The 5,038-nt window shown below is 35.8% G+C and overlaps 1 long non-coding RNA gene across 1 annotated transcript; it reads right to left on the bottom strand.

Moving 5' to 3' along the window:
* Positions 1-106: 106 nt before the first annotated feature.
* LOC127158019 (uncharacterized) lies at positions 107-3,943 on the bottom strand. Its single transcript, XR_007826043.1, has 3 exons — positions 3,868-3,943; positions 311-386; positions 107-201 (listed from the first exon to the last, which is right to left on the bottom strand). It is a non-coding gene; the product is annotated as an uncharacterized LOC127158019 (long non-coding RNA).
* Between the last annotated feature and the right edge of the window lie 1,095 nt (positions 3,944-5,038).

A 5,038-nucleotide genomic window follows, 5' to 3' on the forward strand; every position in this document is an offset into this window, starting at 1 on the left:
AACAGCTTTGTTTCAATGTCAACAAATGCAATTCTCTACAGATCATCTTGTGTTATATCTGCTCTATGAATAAGTATGATGCATCTGTAATGAATATTTTCCTCACCACATTTAAAGCAGTTTTTTTTTGGCTACATGCGGCATAATTGCCGCCGACAGCGACCAGCATCATCAGAATACCAGGGACGATAAACATCACACCTGACAGATAGAACATGTCAAGACAAGGAGAAGCTTACAGACTGAAAGTGTTAATGTAGATATCATGTAATTCAAAAGATTCAAAATGAGAAACAACAGAAGGACGAACCAGTTTTTGAAGCTGCTATGGCTGAAGCAATGAACATACACCATGTTCCCAGAGCAGCTAGTCCAAAACCCACCATCTGAAAAAAAACACACACAAATTATCATCACTAGATCGCCATCTTCATCACTGGATCACAGTAATCATCATTTTATCACATTCATCATCACTGAATAACAACAATGTTATAAAGTCAATGTCCAAGTGACCAACTAAAGCAACCACTATTCACCAAAATGGTAGCCTTCAAATGGAATTCACTAAAACTGTGAAAATAAACCTAATTATTGTAACAGAGGTGCGTGAAGCAGGTGGATCCATGTGGAAACTTTATTAGAAAATACAAGAATCAAAGTCGTACAATCCAGGTCAATGCCGGCAGACAGATGTATAGAGGAGAGATGGGAATCAGAGTGGAAAGACAGGCGAGAGGTAACAATCCGGGTCAGGGCAAACAGAGAGGGAACAAAACGAGGAACAGTCCAGGGTCGAAATGAGGAATCCAAAACGAGAACACTAAACGCTCAGAATTGATGGCCGTGGCAAATCAAGACTTCGCAAGGAGTGTGTGAGTGCAGGAAGTTTACATAGTCTGTGAACCGGAAGTACTTGGCTGAGCAATCAGTGGGGAGGAGCATGGGAATTGCAGTTCAAGGGTGTGGTGTAAGAGTCTGTGTGGTGTGAGCATTAATGGAGTGGCCGATTGTAAAATTGATATATGTTTTCTTACCCACGAACAAGAATAGAAAAATCTAGCTTAATTTTCATTTTTCTGTTTCTCAAGCAAACAAGTTATTATTATTATTATTATTAGGCCTATTATTATTATTTTTTTTAATATTATAAAATCTCTGTATTTCATTCTGCTTGTATTTCGATTTGCTGTTAAATCAAATGTAGCAAATTTAGTTCAGCGTTTTCCTCAGTAGAACACAAACGAAGATTTTTAACGAAAACCGGTGCAGTCTGTTGTGTGATTTAATGGAAGTGGATGGGCAACGTATCGTCACGAGCCGCAGGGTGTAATGGACTACTTGCACTGAGCCGTGTGACGCACTTCCGTTTTGAAATTGTAGGGCTCAGTTATTTCCGGTTATGTACATTTTCAATGCGCTGTAGACATCTAGTTTACTTAAACGCCTAATAAAATGAGATTTCGCTGGATGATTTAAAATTCGGAAATTCGGACACAGGAGAACACATATTCTGATGATTAGTGTACAGAATTTTCCAAACTCAAGGGAACATGAAGTTTTAAACCAACATTTAAACCGATCTGAGAAATACGTAATTGTTCACCACAGGTGTCAGTGCTCTATAGTGGCCTAATCGCGAAGCTGCAGTTTGTGGAATCTGATAAATAAGATCATAATGAACCTTTATTTATCTGTGTTAATTATATTAGTCACTATTCTGTGTCATATTCTGTCATCATTTCACTGTATGTAGTCTAATGCCAAAATATGAATATTCAATAGTCGCACTGTCAGCGTGTTACTGTTAAAATTTATTTAAATGTTTAACATCATTAAACAACATTCATTCAGCCACTTTAAACTATGGAATAAGCAGTACAGGCTTGGAATAAGAGCATCAACGCGCACAAACAAATTAGCCATGGTTTTACTACAAATAAAACCAAAAACTGCAATTGAAGTTAAACCATATAACCACAAATTAACTCAGATATACTAAACTGTCCATAGTTTTACTGTCACGCTTGCGTAAGGAGGAGACCAGAGAGGGAAGTAAAACGGAATGAGATGTGGTTTATTAACAGAGTGAGAAACAATAAACATGAAACAGCAACAGATGGATGGATTAAGATGATTTTCCTGAATGTAGAGTTCAATAGCATTCTCAAATGGTAGCAAGGAGTGGAAGGAGCACACACCGGAGATTCTGTGAAGAGTTGGGTCTGGAGCTAGCATTCGGGGTAGTGAACTATAGAACAGACAAACACTGAATGACGGAGCAGTCTATTTAAAGGGTGTGGTAACGAGAGTCAGGTGAATCCAATCAGAACTCCGGTGAGGCAGAACGAATGGGTGGCGCTGTAGGTCACGTGGCTGATAGGGGTGGCTGAGGTGAATGCCTGACATTTACGATGGTAGGCTATTTGTAGCAAAAGTGTTGTTATACAAATGGGAAAAACATGGCACTTTTACTATAGTAAAACCATGATTGATTTTCATAAGGGTGTTCAGTCAAACTCGTTTAAAACTGTACATTCATCAGGTATAAAATATGAACAGTAAAAGAAAATACTGTTATATTAAAATATATTTATTATTCAGAATGTACATACGGAAGGTAAATATATTTATAGTAACATTTCAGCAGGTTGAATATGATTCATGTTGATGCAGAGAATATGATTAATTGTTTTTTTAAAGAAATGACAGCCCTAAAATGTAATAATAATCTGCGTTCTCATGAGAAACTGTCTGTATGTAGGTACGCTGAATGCTAACCGGAAACACCGCAGCCCTAACAAGTAGAACGCGGAAGTAGTTGTGCAAGTAGTCCATTTGGATTTGTCTGTGCGTGTTTTTTGTTACTTTCAAAGGTTTGGTGCCCATCCACTTCCATTAAATCAGACTGCACCGGTTTTCAGTAAAAATCTTCATTTGTGTTTTACTGAGGAAACAAAGTCACCTACATCTTGGATGCCCTGGGGGTAAGCAGATAAACATCAAATTTTCATTTTTGGGTGAACTATCCCTTTAAAGCAGAACATCTATGTTAATCTGCTACCTCAGACTTTTAATTCAGCAATATGCAAATGCACAAATGCTTGCTGTGAAACAATATTGTAGTTGTTTAGAAGCAAATTACTTTGAATTATCAAAAGAGTCAGGAGGAGGGAAAGTGAGCAAGAGAGGGGAGAGACGGCATGATACAACTAAATCGCTCAGTGTGTATTTATTTCCATCTAACCTACTGTAACACGTAAGGCTGGAAGAATGCACAAGCGCAGGGGAAACCTGAAATAGGATCTTTAATAGTAAAGCAGAATGAACGCAGGAGAAAAATAAACTACACAACAACATATTCAGCGTGAGACAAGGGAACAGAGCAAAGGCCAGGGCTTATAAACACAGGGAAAGTAATCAGGGAGAAAAGAAACAGGTGTGGGACTAATTAACCAAACAAGAACAGGAAAACGACCATATAAAAAAACCAAAGACCAAAGACAGGGGTAAAACACGGAACAACAAGTCCATAACCCTGACACATGCATGCTATATTAAATGTAAATAATATCAAATGTTTGTGTGAAATTGTCACATTATGAAAGCATAATCTGCTGAAAAAGCAGAAGCTATGACACAATTAAAATATATTATTTTATACAGTGATTTGAGAAATATTTTCCAAAACTTTCTGGCTTCTTTGGTTTTTCCAAAACTTTTCCAGGCTTGGAAATGGCCATTTTAAAAGTTACTTTTCCAGGGTTTTCATGACTTCACGTGAATCACGTGTTTACATTTATATGACATTTTAAACAAAGGAGACAGTGTTTAACCAATAGACAAGAAAATGTGTGTTTTACTTACAATGACCAGAATGTTGAAAAAGATCAGGGAATATGTACAAATCTTCACGCACCACTCCATCATGATTTATGTCACTGCAAGAAAAGGATTATATTAAATGACCCCAAACAAACATAGATTTAGTCCTAATGGACTATCCAAATAATAAAAAACAATCAATGTTTTCTTAATAAAACTACATTTTAATCATTTGAATGTTCCACTGTTTATGAAATGTGCTGTATAAATAAACTTGCTTTGAAGATAAGAGCAGTGTCTGTGTTTTTGGGATATTTATAGACGCTGGAGCTTGACATCAAACAAAGGTTGGGTTTTTACTTTCAACCAAAATGTGACATCTGAGCAATGTAGGTCCACATTTAGTATGTTAGGAAGCTTAATTAGAATGTTAGGGGATAATGTTCTAAGAATGTCATGATAAACATTTTTAGTTTATTTTCGACATTTCTCTCTTCTCGAAGTGGATCAGACATTTATGCAGTGGTAGACAAAGTAAACAAATCAAGTATTTGAATAAAAGTATAAATATTTATATTAAAATATTACTCCAGTAAAAGTATGAAGTACTCCGTTTCAATTTTACTTAAGAGAAGATACTTGAAAAGTACTTGATTTTTCATGTACTCTCTACAACAGTCCCCTACAACAGCTTTAAATTGTTCCGATCCGCCTTTTTCGCCTCCGATACCTAGGGTTTGATATCAGCCGATTCAGACACCAATCCGGTACCAGTGAAGTTTTTTTTTTTTTTTTCATTTAAATAAATGTAGAATTTATATATCTGTTTGGAACTGATAATCATTCTTTCACACTGTTTCAATGAATGTTTCATTATAAAAACAAACAAAAAAAAAAATATATATATATATATTCTAGGGGTGTAACGAAACACATATCCCACGAGACGAGACGAGACAAGACACGAGACTGGGATCACGAGAACAAGACGAGAAGAGATCCTCGATGAAATATACAGGGAAAAACAGTATTTTATTCAACTGAAAAACACCAAAAAATGCATGTGCATTTTGATATGAATTTCTATTTTAATTAATTATATGCCATAATAAACATGTAAAATAAAGCTTCATGATTGTGGATAAATTGAAAATGACGATTTTTTTAAATAAATTGGAGTTCACGATTCTGAAGAAAAAAAGACTTCAAATCT

The sequence above is a fragment of the Labeo rohita genome, unplaced genomic scaffold, assembly GCF_022985175.1.
Source record: "Labeo rohita strain BAU-BD-2019 unplaced genomic scaffold, IGBB_LRoh.1.0 scaffold_1308, whole genome shotgun sequence".
NCBI classification, from domain to species: Eukaryota; Metazoa; Chordata; class Actinopteri; order Cypriniformes; family Cyprinidae; genus Labeo; species Labeo rohita.